This window comes from Protopterus annectens, chromosome 1.part1 (genome assembly GCF_019279795.1).
Source record: "Protopterus annectens isolate FY-2018-M chromosome 1.part1, PAN1.0, whole genome shotgun sequence".
In the NCBI taxonomy this organism is placed as follows: Eukaryota; Metazoa; Chordata; order Ceratodontiformes; family Protopteridae; genus Protopterus; species Protopterus annectens.
The window spans coordinates 1,644,569,824-1,644,591,616 of NC_056726.1; positions in this window are offsets into that span (position 1 = coordinate 1,644,569,824).

Here is a 21,793-nt window from a genome sequence, read left to right on the forward strand (position 1 = left end):
AATACAGTTTATGAAACATTTCAAAAGAATGATATACATTACAGGGAATACACATTTTTAGATAGACTAGAAAGAAAAATAAATTACAGGCCTAGAAAAACAGTGTATAGTAATTACATGCAGAACTACAAATGAGTATATACAACTTGAGGTTTACATAGCATAGTACTATGTAAGAAGATGTAAGTAGATGAGCGACAGATATAACTGGTATTGATGTTGTTTTCAGACCACAATAAATTATTGAAAGAAGTGGGTAAGGAGTCAATGAAGACTGTTTAAGCAGCATTATGAGAGATGGCAAAAAGGATTGGGGGGATGAGGGGTTAAGTAAGAGCTTGTTTCTGGATGAAAACTAAATAAAATACAATACAAAACATGTACTCTATCTGCTTTAGTTATTTTTATTACATCTCCAGCAGGTTTCATCTTTTTTATTACTTTTAATTAATGTATGTGAAGTTATAGAAATTCTGTGTAAATATTTCCATGTGAAAATGAATAAACTAGAGGATGAAGAACGCATACATTTTAAAAGTAACTTTTTATTACTTTCATTAATTACATCATGTAAGGCAGAATATTCTTAAAAAATCCAATAATTTTTATTAAAATTATTATTACTATTCAAAATAATTTTATATAGGACAGATAAGCCCCAGGATTCATTAAACTTTGTGTCGGAATAATGTTATTCCGACACAGAGTGGACCGTGTCTGTGTAAGAGCAACCGTAGCAGTGGCGCATCTTGCATATTCATGAAGGTGCACTACTGTTATGGCTATGTGGACACAAACACCACTGAGTGCAGGGGGCGTGTATAAGCAGTGCATGCACATCTAACATGCCGCCTGCACTCAGAAAGTGCTGTACAGTACTTTTGAAAAGCATTTCAGTGTCCACAAACACTGACATAAAATAAAATGAGTATTTCAGTGTCCACAGACACTGAAATAGATAGGAAAGCAAGAAACAATGCAGGGGGTGTGTGACAGGTTCTGTCACACACCCCCTGCATTATAAAAGTGCCATACGGCCATAGCTGTCAACTGTACAGGTTACCATAGAATACCCAGATGCCTGCCTCACATACTTCTCAACCTCCTTGAGCAAGAAAGCTGTACAAAATCATAAACAATGGGGAGACAAAGGCACAAAAATAGGGACACTTTTCTATATTGCACTGACAAACCTGGAACGTTGATAGAATAAAAGGTTTGCAGTAGCAGAGGTTTCCAGAAGGGAATGAATTCTAAAACCCACATGTCTGTCAGTATGTTCTGACTTAGACCCAGAGTGACTTGCAAAATATTTGCTAGAAAACCACAGTGACACTTCCTAAGTTTATAAGAGCAATAATTAAATTATGTCCCTATGTGTCCCTTCACAATTTCCCTACTGTGACTGACAAAGAGTACAGATACATGTAAATAAAATGGGTTTATTACTTTTTTTTCCATTCTATGGTATGTTTAAGCATAGCTGAGTGGGTGTGCATGTTATACGTTCATAGGTTCATAGGTTTATACTAGGCTATCTGCCCTAAGGAATTTATAAGCCTAGCCCAAAGTTCTGTGGCTTACGCCACCCCTTATATGAAAAAATACTGTACCCATTAGTTTGTTGTGCCTCTGTCCAGCAGTGACACAGAGATGATTCCCGGGGTAAACCTACGATCTCCCATCCACAGGTCAAGATTTCTCTTGAACAGAGCCAGCGAGGTGCTCTGCCTCACATGGACCGGGATTTTATTCCACAGCATAGGGAGTCTCTGAGTGATAAATCTATCCCTCCAACACGTCCTATTTATATCTGTGCTAAGGTTTAAGTCGCTTGCTCTAGTGGTTTTGGTGGATTTGGATTTTTTGAGGTGGAGCATGTCCATTAATTCCGGGTTGGACATGGCCTTGTATGTCAGGCACATGTCACCTCTGAGCAGACGGTATGCGACTGAATAGAGCTGGAGTTTCTTCAATCTGGCAGCATATGGCAGATTTTGGAGTCCCTTTATCCTTTTGGTGGGGAACTTTTGGGGTCTCTCCAATTGCTGCAGATGTCGGGTGAGATACATCCCGAATGGGGCATTGTACTCGATCATTGGTCTGATAAGTGAAGAGTACAGGGGAACAATGACCTCACTAGATCTGGATGTGAATCCCTTCATGATTAGGTGGGCAATGTAGAAGGTCTTTCTAACCACTTTAGCAACGTGAGTGTCAAAAGAAAGGCCACTGCCAACCTGGGTCCCCAGGTCCCTGATAACCTCTTCTGTGCTTAGTGGATTGCCACCTATATGGTAGCTTGGGGTTACCTTGTTTTTCCCGAAGGGTATGACTATACATTTTTTGGCATTTAACTTCAGGCCATGGTTCTGGCACCAGCTATCTGTTTCCGTGAGTCCCTTCTGAAGGATATCCGTGTCCAATGCACTTTCAACTATGGCACCCAGTTTGCAGTCGTCTGCAAACTTTGTCAGCCAAAGTCCTCCCATGTTGGCCTGTACTTCTGAGAAGTAGATGCCGAACAATAGGTGGCCAAGGACCGAGCCCTGTGGGACACCACTTGTGACCGCTTGGAGTCTGACATAGTGCCAGCAACTCTAACCCTGTGGGTTCTGTCCTTAAGCCAGTTTGCAACCCATCTTGTGACATATGGGTTTACATTTAAGCTGGTAAGTTTTTCTACAATACCCGAGTGGGGTATTGTGTCGAAAGCCTTTGCAAGGTCAAGGTAGGCTGTATGGACTGCCTTTCCCTCATCAATGGCCTTGGTGACTGTTTCGAAGAAGTCGACCAAGTTCAAAAGGCATGATCTGCCCTTGACGAAGCCAAACTGGGTCGGGTCCAATGTCTGCAAGTCCCCTATATCTTTGTTTATGAGCTCCATTATGATCCTCTCCATAACTTTGCAGACTAGACTTGTTAAGCTTATGGGGCGGTAATTACCAGAGTCCGTAGAGGCACCGCCTTTGTGGAGTGGGACCACAGTTGCCCCCTGCTCATCATTGCTTAAACATCCTATACGAGATAAATAAAAATATGCAGCTAAAATCTTCACGCTGAGCTAGTGTAGGGGTTAGAGTCCCAGCTTTGCATGCTGGCTTTCACCTTTCAGGTACCAAGACAGGCATTTCATTTTTACATGGCAAAGCAGTGTTAACATTATTATTTTATTTTTAAATTATGTATTAATTGATATTTGTCAAACAGGGTAGTGTAGCTGGTCTAAAATGTAAGTGTGAGTGCTTATATTATGTGAAATGACCCATGTATACACAAGTGTCCCATACAGTATAGTCACACCCCATGGTAATGTAATGAAATCACACACAGAGATGTCACATAAAGTAAATTATAGATACTTACTAATATGCCACTAATGATTAAGCCATTATCCTATTTTCTCAAAATGAAAAGTGAGCATTGGTGAGCAGTGCCCAGCTATGCTTAGTCAGTGTAAACATTGCTTAAATGTGAACGCTAAGCAGCAGTCAGCAAAGCTAAATAGATCTGCACACTGTTAAGCAATGCTCAGCAATTACCCCTTTAAGCACTGCTCTACCAAGCTTAGTGGGTTTGCACATTGCTAAGCTGTACTCAGCATTTTCAAAATGGTCCAATGATGGCAAAGGGTGGGAATATATTGTTTACTGCCAGTAGATAGATTGTGTACTGTGTCTAATGAATAAAACACGTTTGTCACACTAATACTTATCCATAGCATGTCCATTAATAAAAATGTCATTTCACTGTAATAAAATATACAACAAACTGCTCTGTTTACGCTGGCATGTTGTTGTAGAAATAGAATGTGTACAGGTTCTTTAAAGCAAATAAGGCATTGACAGCATGAAATAACTGAGGTTGTGCTGGGAAACAGCTAATATGCATTGCAGTCTTGTGTTAACCTTTGCTTTCCAGATTGTATTATTTCAAAGGAGTAGTACACAGTACAATAACTATTTGCTATGCATGAATTTCAGGATTACAAGGTCAGACTGTCCAACCCATAGAGTATTAGTCAGAAATCAGTCAAGTAAGAAATAGCAGTGCCCTAGTCACTCAGTGTGATAGAAAACAGCACTGATGTTCATTTTAGCACACCCAGACCATACATCCCAAACATCCCGAATTACTCGTTTTTTACCGAGTTTTGGGGTCTAAATGATGGGGTGCCATAATTCTCGTGTGGCACCCCTTCATTTCCAATTTTTTTCCACTGTTTTTTCACATTTTGTACTGTTTTTGCTGATGTCATCACGTGCGCAATGATGTCAGCACCGTCAGTGCTACCAGCCTATTGGAACTGAGCTCTGCACACATTTTTGGCTGGCGCTCAAGGGCTGTTCAAATGCTGCAAGCAGGAAGAGTTAGGATCCGTATTCCATTCTCAATAAAGAACTTCATGGTAATGGCATTATCTAGTTGAATTTGTTTTGTTTTGGAGATCATGGCAGGAACAGTTATCATGGCAGCAGAACAACAATGATTTGAAAGTAAGGTGTGTGTGTGTGTGTGTGTGTGTGTGTGTGTGTGTGTGTGTGTGTGTGTGTGTGTGTGTGTGTGTGTGTGTGTGTGTGTGTCTGTGTATGTGTGTTATGGCCCTTTTTTAGTTTGCTTATATCCAAATTTAAAATAACTGAGCTGATGGAATGCAAGATTTTAGAACCTTCTTCTTGCAAAATTTGAGGCTGATATTAATCTTTGCTATAAAAAGCATACACAAGTTACCAGTTTGTAAACAAACTTTCTGATGAGGTTGTTTTTCATGTTTTATGGGTAGTGCAATGTTTAGCAATTGCTATTCCTACAGTACAGTGCTTGATCCACTAGTTAATTACTCAGCTGATGCATCTTCCCTGTAGAGTCTACACATAATTCCTCTGTCCATGTGGGTATTCAGCAAGCATTCTGTTTTTCTCCCTCATCCTCTAACTTGCCTGTAGATACATGTGCCCTACGAACAAGTGATTGGGTGAATAAGTGAGAGAGAGAGTGTGTGTGTGTGTGTGTGTGTGTGTGTGTGTGTGTGTGTGTGTGTGTGTGTGTGTGTGTGTGTGTGTGTGTGTGTGTGTGTGTGTGAGTGTGTGTGTGCTCATCCTGTGATGGTATGCTGTTAAGGAAGAGGTCCTATGCCTGGTATACATTGAGTCACAGTGCTGCAGGCTTAGCTTTAGCAGCAGCTTCTTCTGTTTAAAATGTGATTACTTTTGGCAGCTAGAAATGTACGTACTTAATGGCTGCGGGCTTAGCTTTAACAGCAGCTTGTATTTAAAATGTGATACTTTTGGCAGCTACAAACGTACTCGTGGTGTGGCGTGCGCTTGTTTTATTTACTTAGTTGTCTGGCAAATCCAGGTAATCTGATTTATGAATGCTGCTGGAATGGTTGGTACATGCTAAACTTTCTGCTATGTGCAGATGTGTTTATCCATTTGATTTTGATTCTCTTTCATAGAATCAGAAAGACCACTGAAAGTTGTAATAGACGTGAACTGAAGACTAAAACAAACTCAAGATGGTCTTATACCGATTCTAATTTAAGGTTGACAGCTGGAGGGTATAATATCAGAAACTGGCATTTAAATTACAGATATCACATCATTAAGCATTGATTGTGCTACTTTTGCATTAGTGAAACAGATACACTGCAATGTTTTTTTCTTTACACAGTGAATTCATTTGTGTGTACTGCTTTCTTGTTAAGGCTCCTTACTATGGGTCTAGAGTGTGCTTTTTGCATGAAAACAAGCAGTAGAGTTCCTATTTTTCTACTTCTATTTAGCATTTTTCTGCTGGAGACTGGAGTTTGGACCATAATAAATGTAATAAAATTAGTTATCAAAGATAGAACCCTAGATGAGGAATGACTGGATAAGGATAGGCTCAAAAGGTACCTATTTCTATTATTTCTATTATTTTGATTGAGCCCTGATGGTTCCGTTATTTGATAGTTTTATAACAGGATCATCTCTGGAGCAGTATATTTTATTTATTTTAGTACCAGTGAAGGTCATATGCAGCTAATTAAAGCTATGCATGGTCAGATATGCAATGTCCAGATTTTTTGCCTTATATGTTTGGTCTGTTCCTCATAAATCTTTGGTTTTCTGGAGATCCCTGAGGACCAAAATCATTAAATATTAAGTTAAGGGTTGCATACTTTTACTTAACAGTGGCTACAAATATAGGTTGTTGTTGTTGTTGTTGTTGTGTCTTTCGGCTTTTCCCGGTTAGGGGTCACCACAGCGGAACTCCGGTCCGCTAATGATTAGTAGTTGATTTTTATGTGCAGGGTTACCAGCCCTAATGCACAACCTTCAACGAAGGTACGCCCATTCACACATGTCTCCACGCAGAAGATGCTCTAGCTGAGAATCGAACCAGACAGCGTCTTACTGTGAGGCGACAGCATTACAAATGTAGGTGTTATAGTTTATTTATTTACTGAATGGCTGCAGAGTGCAGTCTCAGCTTAACGTTTACTTTTACTTAACAGCAAGAGAAATGTACATGTGTGTGTGTGTGTGCTTACATGCTTACATCTGCTTTTTCTTTTATTTATTTACTAAACAGCTGTGTGTGTTTAATGTTTATGTGATACAGCTTCTTTTATTTACCAACTTAACAGCTGCAGAGAATGTGAAAGCAGGAAAAATGAATGTATGTGTGCTTACATTGCTTTTGCTTAACTGCAGGAGAATGTGATTACAGTTTACTGAAAGGTTTATGTCTGGAATGTTTGGCTCATACCTTTAGTCTGTTCCTCTTAAAATTTGTGATTTTTGGGAAAATCAGTGAGAAGTGAATTCACTAAATAAGATAGCCATTTAAGTTTCAGTCTTCCTATCTTTCATGAAACCATGGCAACACAAAACATTTTATTCTAGCAGGTTTTTTAAGATTAAACAAATAATGTTTAAAATGTGTCCCTCCCATACCTCTCAACCTGGAAACATCAAAAATCTGGACAAGGCTCATGAAAAATAGGTAAAAATCCGTACGCTAATTAACATCTAATTTGCATACATAATTACATAACCCACTCCAATGGAATTGTGGGATAGCTACTTTTAAGTACAAACTGAAGAACAAACAACCAAAATATGGCACTAGAGTCTCCCTGCAGTCATCCCAATATCCCATTACCCGGTTATTTCGGCCCATTTACCATAAACACTAATGTGTGCATACTGCTTTACTTCTACAATGATTATTTGGATTTTATTTTTACATTTTACAGCACAAAAACAATGCAGAAACACTAAGACATCTGCTAAACAAAGAAATACTGGCTCACAATGAAAATAGGCTTGGCATTAAAACTTCTCTGCCCTTGAATCTCACATTCATTGAATCAGCATTGAAATCCACACCACACCCAAAGAAAATTAATCTGGCCAGTGGTGGATAAAGATTACCTTTGGGCTGTTTTCAAATCATTGGCCCCTTGCACACAAAACAAGAAACATTTATGTGTTCTTTTCTTTGATACACCTTCCTGACTTTATTAAATTATATTCCTTGTATAACACAATGCACTTGTTAGACAGAGTGCATTCTAAATTTGTTTGAATATTTTTCCAGTAGGCTGTACTGTACGCAATGAAACAAAACGCATGAACCAATAATGACAAAACTGCCCAATTCCGAACATTTCCATCATAAAAGATTACTTCCACACCCACACTATAAATAGAATGACAGTAGTGTAAGCCATAGGCATCTTGCACAGCGCCTTGCATTTATTTTCAATTTCATTTTTTTTGGGGGGGGACAAAAGGTCAAAAACCAGGGACACATTTTAAACATTGCTTGTATAATTTTGTAAAGTTGCTAAAATAAAATGCTGTGTTACCACCCTACATTTCACTGGCAAATTTTGAATCCAGGACCCTACGTACTACAGTCAGAACAACATACCACTATACCAAATCAGCAGCTTCCTGAAAAATGGGAAGACTGAAACTTAATGGCTATCATTTAGTGAATTAATTTCTCACTTCTCACCATAGCTCTCAACCTCTTTGCACAAAAAAATGGACAAACAAAGCCAGTCATGGGAGAATACAAATTCATTTCTCACTTTTCACCACGGCTCTCAACTCTCAGTACAAAAAACCCGAACAAAGCTCACAAGTAGTGGTGGATAGGGACTTACCAAGGACAACATTGCTTGTATAATTTTGTAAAGTTGCTAGAATAAATGTTACCACCATGCATTTCACTGGCAAGTTTTGAATCCAGGACCCTATGCACTACAGTCAAAGCAACATACCACTATACTAAATCAGCAGCTTCCTTTAATGAATTCATTTCTCATTTCTCACCACAGCTCTCAACCTCTTAGCACAAAAAGCTTGGACAAACAAAGCCAATAATGGGGGAATACAAATTTAGTTCTCACTATAGCTCTCAACTGTTAGCACAAAAAACCCGGGGAAAAGAAATTCACTTCTCACTATAGCTTTCAACTCTTAGCACAAACAACCTTCAACTCTTAGCATAAAAACACCTCAGCAAAGCTGACAAGTGGTGGTAGCTAGGGACTTTAGGCTCTTTTTACCCTGTACTGAAGTTACAGGGTTTGACCCTGAGTACCTCCAGCCACCAGGTTTATTGAATGGGGGCATGTACACACACACACACACACACACACACACTCCATTCTCAAAATAATCAAAAATGTTCACTCCTGTTCAGAGTAATCAATAACCATTTTTGGAACTATTAAACTCATCACATTTCCTTCTGTCATCTTTGAATTGCTCATTGTGATAACATTTGCCTATTTATACATATCAGTAGCAGTTAGCAAAGTAGTATTTTGAATTGACTGGTGTTGTCAGTAACATAAGATGTTACATTCAACCACCAAAACCTAAAACTGATAAGGACAGTCATTGAAAAACTGTTGAATTTAGCCTTGACTAAAGATATTCTGAAGTCAGTAGTTCACTGATCCCAGTTTTCTGAAATGTTTGAATTTAGCTTTCTGTTTCTTTCTTTCTTTTCCTACAAAATACTTATCAAGCTTTATCTGTGTAGGACTATAACAAGCTAGCCATTTTTTGACAGTCTTCTCTAGTTAGAGGAGAGACAGAGGCCTTTCTCAACAAGATCATTGCTACACAGGCTAGGATTACATGATACTGCAGTCAGTAGACTTCATGTAAGGAGCCTGGGCATGCATGCACACGCGCGCACACACACACACACACACACACACACACACACACACACACACACACCTCTGCAGTTACCTTAAAGAAGTTCCCAAACAGCAGATTCAAACATTCCCATTAAAGTTCTCTGCAGTTACCTTAAAGAATTTCCCAAATGACAGTTTCAGAAGTTCTCATTAAAACTCTCAGCAGTTACCTTAAATAAGTTCTCAAATGGCAGTTTCAAACATTCCCATTAAAGCTCTTCTTGCTCCGTTGCCGGCTAGTTGCTTCTTGCTCGCATTTGGATTGCTATTCTAAAGCTCCAATAGTTGCTTCATTTGGACTGACATTCTGAAGCTCCATTCTGTTTCCTGCTCACAGTAATGCTCAAATTAGAGCTGCATTTACGGCCAGCCGGAAGAGCTTCCTTTAGCTCAATTATGACTACCTGGATGGCCAGACGGCACTGACATCATCGCGCACATGATGACATCATTGCCGACAGCATGAAATTAAAAAGAATTCAAAAATAAAAGGGAAAAAATTGGAAATGAAGGGGTGCCACTTGGGAATCGTGGCACCCTTTCCTTTGAACCCCAAAACTGGGTAAAAAACGAGTAATTCAGGATGGTTGGGAGGCAAGGTTTTGGGCTTTTGTCCCCCCCAATAAAATTTGGCTTTTTCCAAAATTTTTGTGCTGCATAATTCTTCAGGGGGAGAGAAGTTTAGTGCTGCTTATGCCTAGTCATTTTTGTTGTTAGTAGCACAACAGGTCGAATGCTTGCTTTTGGTGCAGAAGGCTGTGGATTCTATCCCCATGGTATATAGATGGATTGCTGATACTGTACTGTGTTGTTCTTTTAAAGGAGGTGGATGTTGTAGTCCTGAGAATGTCCTCTTTGGCAGAGATACTTATTGATTCCTCAAGGGCAACAGGAACTTTATTTGTAGATGAAACAAATTAAATATTAAGTTGTTTGCTAGCAGCGATCTGTTCATTAGTTACAGATCTTACAGATCTCCTGAATGTGGAATTATTTAGATGACTTTTACTTCTGCAGAAATTGTGCATATTTACTGATACTTGTGGATTGTAGAAGTTTGAGTAGACTTTTATGATGGAAATGTTTTCAGTTGGGCAGTTGGTTCATGTATTTTGTTTCATTGCTTACTGGAAAAATGTTCAAAACAATAAATTTAAAATGCGCTCTAACAAGTGTTTTGTATTATACAAGGAATGTAATTTAATACAATCAGGAAGGTGTATCAAAGAACACATGTATTTTTCATGTGCATGGGGCCTATGATTTGAAAACAGCCAAAAAGTAATCTTTATCAGCCACTGACCAGATGCATTTTTCTGAATGTGGGTTTCAATGCTGTTTTAATGAATGTGAGTTTCAAGGGCAGAGAAGTTTTAATGCAAAGTCTATTTTCATTTTGAGACTGTATTTCTTTATTTAACAGATGTCTATTAGTGTCTGTGCTATAAAATGTAAATTAAAAGTTTTAACTGAAATCTAAATAACCATTGTAGAAGTAAAGCAATATGCACATTACAGTGCTTACGGTAAATGAGGCAAAATAGCCAAGTAATCGGACATTGGAATGGCTACAAGGGGGAGGGCTGTGTATTGGGTGGCCCCATTCGACCATGATTTTGTGAGGGGGGGAATGGCAGCAAACTCAGACAGCTCCGGGCAGCACAAACTCTAGCTACGACACTTATCAGTAGTCCATGGAGAATGCCTTTAGGAGGTCCTAGCAAACTATAATATACTTTTGCTAAGATTAGAATATTGCCTACCAGTAAATTCCCTACTTTTACCAGAGAACACACATACTGCAAGTCACCAAAAACAAAATCCTAAGGTTCATCATTTTCTTCCTTCCCAGTGAACATCATTGCTACACATTTAAAAAAAAATGGTCACCATTTACTACAGGGTTTGGGGGGGGGGGCATATTTTGGTTGTCTGTTCTTCAGTTTGCGTTTGAAAGTTGGTATCCCACAATTCCACTGGAGTGTCTGGGTTTACATAATTATGTATGCAAATTTTTATGTTAATCAGCGTACAGATTTGTACCTATTTTTCATGCGCCTTGTCCAGAGTTTTGATGATTCCAGGTTGAGAGGTATGACCCAGACACAGTTCGAATCCAGGGAGTGGTACTGAGATGTGTGCATATATACACAATAGAAGCCCTGAATATTTGTAGAAACAGTCATAAAGAGTTAACATATATTTTCCCCACATGTCTCACAGGTAAAAAAATGTGTGTAGTAGCTGTATGAAGGGTATAATTAAACACCTGATTTTTGTGTATAAAAAGTCAGAAAGTGTTAACAGATGTTTTCTCCACAGCTCTTACAGGCAAAAAAATGTGTATAGTAGCTGTATGAAGGGTATACTAATAAGACTGAATATTTGTGGAAGCATTCAGAAGGTGTTAACAGATATTTCCTCCACAGATCTTATAGGTAAAGAAATGTGTGTAGTAGCTGTATGAAGGGTATACAAATACACAGTGTACAACTGTTCCACTGTCCAACCCCATATGCCTGCAAATGTCAGCAGGATAGGTACATATGCCATACCCTCTTCCTGGTATATGTCTCCCAAGTGTCATGCTGTCATGGCTAGTGGTCACTGCTGCCAATCACATTGAACACAGATAGGAATCCGGGTGAATTATGCTAGTAGCAGACTCACACAGGATCATTGCAGAGTACCCCTTCTTTGTCAATTATGTAACCCTGACATTTACAAGCCCCCTCCAGTAAAGTAGCTACAGTGTACCCAGTATGCCCCATAACATTACAAGTTGACAGTCTAACAGGTAAGTTTGTGCCACAGAAACTATGGACCATAGGAAGAAGTAAAGTGAGGGCAGACGTTTAGAGTATTGAGCAGTACTGTTGTAAAAAATAAAGCTGATACAGTTGTTAATGGACATTTTATTCCCTACCCCCACCTGTCATCTGCATCAATAATTATTATTCATATACTACGGGTATGTTGTTTACAAAACCTATTGTTGGGACACATGTTCTATTATTGTTCATATATTTCATGTGTTGCATATTAACATACCTTGTTCAAATACCATTATTTGTAGCCTGTTGCCATCAATGTAACTTGCATACTGTTAAAATGCTTACTGTTGCTCCATTTATGCATGTGTTCTGTTTGGTATGCAATTGCTTCAAATCTGTTGGTTTGGGTTAATGGAAGCACCCATGCATGCTGTTATAACTAATTTTGAAATGTGTTGTTCATGACTAACTAATATATCTGGGAAAACTACAACATCATAGCAAGTTTGGGAAGGCAGATCCCAGTGGATCTGCCTGTCCCACTCCATCTGGCCATGGCACCAGGCTGCAGCACATCTGGGACCCAACCTAGAACATCATCCTCCGCTGGTCCTGCACCACCTTCAGATGGAACTGCCTCAAGGGATAGGACCTGCCCCTCCTGGGCACAGGCATGGAGAGGAGCCCGCCACCCACCGACAGTTCCAGGGTATGGTGCACAGCATCATCTGCTTGGAGCTGTGTGAGCAGCTGCACCAGATGGAGGGCCACCTGGTGCACCTGGCGGAGCAGGCTGCCCCTCTTGTCCAGCCCCCAGCACAGCCACCTTCGGGACAGTTTAGATGCAGTGGTGACTGCCCATGGGTGGGGACCTCAGTCCCACTGTATCCATTTGGAGACTCATGGGCCTCTGATTCCCAGCCACCCTCCATGTCCAAGGTGTTTACCCCTCATGTGTCATATTCCACCCCTGTCTGCTGTCTTGTGTGTCTTGTCTGTCTGCAAATGCTACCTATCCTACCCAACCTTCCTCCCCAAAAATATCTACAGCCCTTCCCCAACATCCCACTCTCACCTAAAAAAAGGGGGCATCTGTACTGCAAAAAAATCATTGCCTATACCTAGCTCTAGATTTCACCCTCATGTAGAGTGTAATTAGTCAATCTTACCACAAATTATTCTCCAAATGTCTGTCACCAACACCCCTCCCTGTGGGGTGTGTGGCTGTAAATTCCAAATTCTACACATTATTCACAGCTGTTGCTGCAGAAGAAATGTAGTGCTATGGTCCTATTCTACACCCATCCGGCACATCCCTAGCTGGTTCTCCTAATGTTCTATCCCCTGCTTGCCCCATTTCACCATTTTACTATCACCCTTTTTTCTTTTTTTTAATTAAAATTAGCGAGGGTGTAAGTGGGTGTAAGTGGTGCTAAGGGAAGCTAAGAGGACTTAACCATCTCTTAACATCGCTTAGATCCACAAAACAACACGCAAACCCACCTACAACTCCATAAAATTATATTAATCACTCTGTCTCCATCAACCCTTGTTCAAAACTATGCACACCCACCTACAACTGCTTAAAAGTACCTTAGTCACCCTGTATCCATCAGGTTTTGTTCTGCCCAGCAACAAAATAAGCAGTGCTACCAAGTGTTAAACCTGGGATGCTGTGCACTATAATCACAGCAATGCAACACTACACCATCTGAGCTGCAAAAATTTGCAATGCTTTCGCAAACATATAATGCATTCTGGTCATTTAACATTAATGAAAAAAACAGCAGATGGACCCAGAAATGACAGCAAGGCTTGTAGATGAACCCGTCTTTAATCACAAAAAGTAAGGACATAAGCACTTTTGTAGTATCACTACTTCATCAGATGTAAATCACAATAACAGAACCCCTCCTTAAATACCATTCAAATAAGACACATGTATCACATCATTTGTAAATTAAAGAGACAAGCACTATAAGCAACAACACTTATAAAAACATAAATAAAATATGAAAAACTATTAAAAATATTATATCATACCTTAAGTAATTTATCAATATCTAAAATAATTCATATCATTCACATAAGCACGCATAAAAACATGTGCAAATAGCACTTTAAAGCACTAATACATAACTTACTACCTAAAACAACTCATTTATTCTTAAGGGCAGTTTAGGTCTAAGTAGAACTCTGTCATTCAGGCCATGCCAAAAATCCCCCCTCATCCTGATTATCCATTTTGACTCCAACTGCTCTGTTTGATTTCTAATATCTCCCTTTCTATTACTTTCCATAATCTGTCCAATTACTAAAAATTTAAAATAATGTGTTATATCAGTCTCAAATACATGCTTAGAGAGAGCACTTACTGTATCATTCTTACTTATGCGGTAGTAGTGTTCCCTAATTCTGTCCTTTAATGCTCTATCCATCTTACCAATGTAGAATGTTTTACATGTGATACAGTGTGCCAGATAGACTACATGAAATTTTTTGCATGAGGCTTGAACACTGAACCTATAAATTCTATCCTGATCGGGGTGACTAAACACCCCACTACTATCTATATATTTGCAAGCTTGGCAATGTCCACATGCTGTGGTACACCCCCCATGTACACTAAACTGTTTCTGTTTGGGGTAGCATAACCGTCTCTTAAGAGAACACATATTTTTATAGACAAATTATAGTCTTATATCAGCTATGTCAGTGATATCACTATCTATAGTTAAAACTCTCCAATGTTACTCTATAACTTCCTTGTAAAGTCTGACATCTCTGTAGTAGGACAGACAGACTTTCAGTCCACTGTTCCTACCCAATTCTTTTTCAGTTTCCTTCTCATACTTTTCTCCAAAATAAGGCCTGGCTCTAGTATCTCTTAACCTAACTACCTGTTTAATGTTTCCATTGATCTCATGATGTTTATATCCCCTTGATACTAATGCATCTTTCAGTAGCCCAGTCTGTATGTTAAAGTCAGATTATCTCACGCTTAATCTAGAAGCTCTGAAAGTCTGACTCCTGATCACACTCCTGAAGACGTGGTGGATGCATACTTTCTTTATACAACAAATGATTGCAGTGGCATGGCTTCTTATGTAATTCAGTATAAATATGCCCATCAGTATCACAAATTACTCTAACATCTAAAAAATCCACAAAATAAGTGGATATATTACATGAAAACCTCAAATAAGAAGTAGTCTCATTCAAATAATTAATAAAATGATGTAACATGGATTCAGTGCCATCCCAAATGAGGAAGAGGTCATCCACAAACCTACGGTAGAATACGACCTGTGCTTTAAATGGTCCCTCACATATAAATCTTTGTTCCCAAACATTCATTATGACATTAGCATAGCTATTGGCACATGAAGTGCCCATAGCTACGCCATGTCTTTGCCAATAACAATGCCCATTAAATAAAAAGGCATTATTATTCAAAATACACTCCAGTAATTGACATAGTACTATTATCTCAATGCTGCCAATATCTGTGTGTTGTGACAAAAATTGCTTAGTGCTGGATAAACCCTCCTCATTTGGGATGACAGTGAATAAAGAAGTAACATCAAGTGTCACTAAATACAACATTGACGTTTTTCTATGCAACAACAGAAAGAAATACAAATCATTTAAAAAGTGTTGAGTGTCACGTAAGACATTAGGGCATGTATTCAGTACTATCCTTAACTGCTTCTCCACATAAATGGAGGCTGGCTCTGTACACCAGTTCCTCCCTGCTACTATGGGTCACAATGGTTGGTTCGAGGGATCTTTGTGTATTTTAGGCAGGCCCTGAAAGACAGGTATCAACACTTCCCTCACTATCATATAATTATACAGCTCTCTATCAATAATACAACCATCTAAGAGCATTAAAAAAGTGCTATTAACTTCTTTAATCATAGCATCAACTCGTGCAATAGTAATTTTAGTATAAAAGCTTTTGGCACCCAACATATCTTCCATCGCTTTATTATATACCTCAGTGTCAAAAATTACTATAGGCCCACCCTTATCAGCGGCTCTAATAGTTAAAAGACAATTGTTTTGTTGGCCATTCAAAGCTTGAAATTCATCTTTAGACATATAAGACCTACCATATGTTCTATTATTACCAGAACTACACATTCTGTAAAAATCATCCAAACACAATTTCTCAAAAGCTGTAACTAAAGGATGAGGGTTAGGTATAAATGTACAAGGCTTACTAAACAGTCTCCTGCCATTAAAACCAACCTCTTACTGCAAGACATCTGCAAAAAGCCTGACAAAGTGGGGGGGAGGGGTTAAAGGGCAAACAATAGTGACATCTTTGAAATATGGCTGTTACAGATGTAGAGGTCTGCTAGAGTAGCATGCTTTGATTTAACATATAATTCCTGATAGATTCCTGGTCTGAAACACCTGACTGTCATTATTTACTGATTTCACTGCTCACATCATCCCAGTGATTTCTCAGAAACCCACAACTGTTATAGGGAACAGAACAAACTCATGAGCCATGCATCTGGACAGTGTCTAGACATCTGGACAATGGAGAGGTATGACTGCAGTTATGTAACAGTAGATAAAAAACAGTGAGAGCTGCCAACCATTTCACCAAGCACCCTCTGAACCACAGTAAGACCAACACAACACTGCCCAAAATCAGCTCTGGGGAATTACCCATGTATTTCCAAATATAGCATGCACTACAGGGATGGAACTGTAGGAAAAAGCAGATAGTGGTGTGAAGATGTCCACCAACAACCATTTGTACCACAGTCACAGCAACAAACCAGTACCACAAATGAACTCTAGAGTAGAACAACTGTTTGAACAAACATATCCTCATTGCCATTCACACACTACACCAACATATACTGGCCCAATTCACAGTCTACTGGGAATTTTGAAGTCTGCCCCTACAAACATATGCACCTGATAGACCACCAGCAACTGTAGCAGCATGCACAGTCAGATAGAAAAGGAGCTATGACACTCACATCTGCTACTCTCCCTACTTAGCCCAACAAACATTTACACACAACACTGCTGCACAATCTTGGAAGTCTAACAATGGCCAGACATAAATAACTCTCAGCTGTACAGATCTCCACCGAATATCCAGGGTTGTTGCCATTGTTGTGTCTTTCGGCTTTTCCCGGTTAGGGGTTGCCACAGCGGAACTCTGGTCTGCTAATGATTGGTAGCTGAGTTACCAGCCCTGACACACAACCTTCAATGAAGGTACGCCCATTCACACATGCCTGCGTGCAGAAGACGCTCTAGCTGAGAATCGAACCGGACAGAGTCTTGCATGTACTATCCTGGTTCGATTCTCAGCTGGGGTGCCTTCTGTGTGGAGGTTACATGTTCTCCCTGTGTTTGCGTGGGTTTCCTCCGGGTACTCCGGTTTCCTCCCACATTCCAAAGACATGCATCTGGAGTATTTCTCCCCGGGCCTCCACTGAAAACAGGCTCTGTGGAACCTAGTCGGACTTTCCCGGTCAACAAAAAGATAAATAAATAAAAATAAAAATACTGTGAGGCGACAATGCTACCGCAGCACCACCACGGTGTGGAACCATATTTATGGCCACTGCCCCATACCACTTCCAGGAGTCTGCTAAGTCACTGAGATGATACCAGGAGCACAGTCACTAAATAATGATATACCATACCTCTGAACCTCTTACTGCAAAACATCTGGACAAAGCATGACATACTTCGGGAACAGGAGGCCAGAAAGAGGGACATATCTCACATAATGGTGTTACAAACTGAAACAGTTGCTGGAGTTACAGGGTTTATTGTAATATAACATCCCTGAAGGATATGATGTCTGAAACACTAATGGAAGTCAACATTTACTGACTACAATCCTTACATTATCCTACTGATTTCACAAAAACAGAAGTTGTCTGAAGAACAGACCAAACATAACGGGCAATGCTCTGGGTAGTCTGTGGACATCTGGACAATTGAGAGGTATGTCAGAGACATATCACTGTTAGATATTAGGTCACACAGAAAATGCATGCCCAGACAAACCCTGTTAACCTAGCAATCCTCTATGTATATAATAGCAATCCTGATTTACAATCTGTACCCAATTCTGGAGCTTTGTCCCCCATGTTATTGGGCCGTCTTCTCGTGTATTGTTCTGAGATGTAATTCCATCTACTGTCTATGAAGCTGTAGCCCCCACACCTCCATAATGTCCTCCACACAGGCAAAGAAAAGGAGCAAGGCCCACATGAAGGACTTAATTATAGAATTGTGTTGCTATGACATTGGCTAATGGAAAGACAACACAGCTGCTCTGGATGCAAGTAGCAAGTGGGAGGCACAGATTGGTGCACAGGCCATCACTTGTTCAAGTGCACTACCTACAAAAGGAAAGCAGTTGCATATGCAACACAGGTCTGAACCCATCATACAAAGCCAGACTGCGACTACACAAACCTGACCATTTGCAGTATTCTGAGGAATCTCTTCAGTACTATAACAGGTATGTCAATCATGAAAGCTTGTGATGGAATGCAGAAGGGGGATGCAATAATGTCAAATAGAACATTAAACATTAGGTCGCAGCAGCTGGACTCATAGGCTGCTCTCTGGCACCTATGGCCATTCTTGCTTGCCCTGTCTGCATTGACATGGATTACATCTTCATAGGTTCAGAGATTAGTACTAGGCTACCTGCCTTTGTAGGCCATGTTTAGACTAGCTAATTACCTCATGTGAGAATTAAACCCTGCACTTTGTGGTTGTAATGTAAATGCCTTAACCATTATGCCAACCTCCCAACAGTGGTCTCACCTTCGATAACCACATTGCCACAACAGTCAGGAAATACTTCTATGTGGCACACCTCATCACTAAGGGCTTTTCATCCAGAAAAAAAGGAGGTCATTGTCCCACTGTACTCATCCCTCATTAGACCCATTATAGAATACAACACCCCGTTTGGTATGTACCTCTCAAGACATCTGCAACAACTGGAAAGGCCACAGAAATACCTCACTAAAGAATCACAGGCCTAAAGCAGATGCTGACCATCTAAGAAAACTCCATCTATACTCTGTTGCATTTGTCTGCTCAGAGGTGATCTCTGCTTAACGTGCAAGGCCATGTCAAACCCAGAGCTGTTAGACATGCTACACTTAAAGAAATCCCAATCCCTCAGAGACACACACTCCAGGGATCTAAACCTTGTCTTCACAATGAACAAAACATGCTGGAGGGATAGGTTCCTGACACAGAGACTTCCCAGACTCTGGAATAGACTGCCCATACATGTCAAGCAGAGCATCTCTTTGGCCCTCTTGAAAAGGAACCTTGACGACTGGAAGAGAAATAGAAAATTCACCCTGGGGATCACGTCAGTCACCCTGCTAGAGAGGGGTCCAGGGAAGTAAATACTGTGGGAAGAAATATCCAGGGAATTGTTATGGCTAGGCTTGTATAGGCCCTAGGGCCAATAGCCTAGTACAAACCTATGAACCTATGAAACTATAGAAATGCTGCACATCCGTAAGTCAAATGTGACTAGAGTTACACATTTCAGAGACCACAATCTAGCCTCTGACATAAACAGGACATGCTGGAGAGACAGATGCATCTCTCAGAGATTGCCACTCCTTTTGGATAGGCTTCCAGTCCATATCAGGCAGGGCACCTCCATGACCCTTTTTAAGAGCAACCTGGATGACTGGATGGGAAACTGTAAATTTCTGCTGGGGATTGCCCTACCTTCTTTCCTGGACATGGGTAGTCCTTGCTAGAAAAACCTTGGGCATAGATGTTATCTCTCATCTAGTATTATACTGGATTTAATGACTATGCTTGTAAAGACCCTCTGGTCGATGACCTAGTAACATCCTATGAACCTATGAACCTATGAGTGGAAGAAAGGCAGAGAACATTAGCCATACCTGTCACCCTTGCAGCGCAAGAAATCAAGGCAATGTCAGAATTAATGGTGGTACAAAACTTCCTCTTACAAAGAGAGAAAGTCACTAGTATAATAGCCTTTGCACTACCATGAATTTACTGAAGGATATGAAGTGTTAAACTCTAATGTATGACATTGATGACTGAGTAGTAATCATCCTTGATTTATGATGGTATGAAAAAGGAGATATCAGGGATGTTCTCATAAGACAGGGAAAGATATGGGGTATGTGGTGTGTGTGTGTGTGTGTGTGTGTGTGTGTGTGTGTGTGTGTGTGTGTGTGTGTGTGTGTGTGTGTGTGTGTGTGTGTGTGTCTGCCTGTCTGTGCAAGTGTGTGCTTGAACGTGTTGGAAAATGAATGGGGGTGGTGACTGTACTTGTGCTAAAGTGCTGCATAGACCACCAATGCTCTCTTTAGCAGGAAAGTACTGATCTGTACTCGGGGTAGTTAACAGTACTTTTGACATTCAGCTTACCTTATGATGAGGTCTTTCCTCATTGCAGCTAATGTGTCTCTGAATCCCAAAGTGCTGGTTCATGGAAATAAGACCTTTCTACTTCAGACCTTAATACAAGTGGAAGGGATCTTTCTGAAGCCCTGGAAATATCTTTGAACTTCTTGTAGCATTTGTTTATTACAACTCCAGTCGCATTTTGTCTGATATTCGCTTTGTTGATTCCTACAAGTTGTAATACAAACTATTGGTTTCATTGCAGAACAAAACAGTGCTTTCAAAACATGCATCTGAACACAGAGTTGAATGTGTTAAATGACTCAAGTTTTATCAGTTTAAACCTGCTTTGGGCATATTATAATCAGGAGTTTAATAACTGCAAGTCAGATTTAGCAGTAACCTTATACTTAACCATTTATAGATTATACATTGTGTTAAGGACATAGGTAGAAAGGTGAAAACACAGAAACTAAAGTGATCCTTGAATTAGATAGATGGGGTGTATAATTAGACAGAGAATGCTACATTTACTTGAATCAGTCTGGAGACTGAAAAAGAAAGCACAGGTTTTAACAGAATGAAAAGAGATGAGAGCTGTTATCCCATCTCCTCAAATAATTTTCATTAATGTACTTTTTAAGTGAGTTTTTTATACTTAATTCTGTATTCAGAGTACTCTGTTAGATTTTTTTATTGGTTTGTGTGTAATGAATGCTATGCTACAGGGCTTTATCTTTGAAAAGAACATTTGACCAACTTACGTCCTGGAGTGGGTAATGAGCCAGCAAGATGGCATTATGAACAGTGAATCTGAAGGACTATGCAGTATTTCTGGTAAATAACTATGATTCCGGGGAGACTGAATAACTATTGAAGAGTAACTGAAATATTAATAGACAGCTGAAGCACTGAGCTGCAGTAATTGGTAACCTACTTTTTTCTTTGTAAAACAATGGTGTTTCTGAGTGTCAGACATAGCTATTAATAACAGTTTGGAAGGCATACTTGTTATGGGAGGAGCTGACCATTGTTATGGGTAGGGAATTCCATAGTTTTGGCTTCAACATCTTAATTACTATCACTTTCCCATCGTTGAGGAATGTTAAAAGTCATATTAATGACTGAAATAGCTACAGCTTACAATTATAATGTCCTGTGTGTTGAGAGACATAATGTCATAAAATACCAAGATATGCAATCAGAAACTATAAGAGTATAAGAGTATATAAGAGACCTAGGGACCCAAGTAGACAGCGACCTCTCATTTGACACCCACGTTGCCAAAGTGGTTAGAAAAACATTCTACCTTGCACACCTCATCATGAAGGGATTCACATCTAGATCCAAGGATGTCATTGTACCCCTATATTCCTCCCTCATCAGACCCATGATTGAG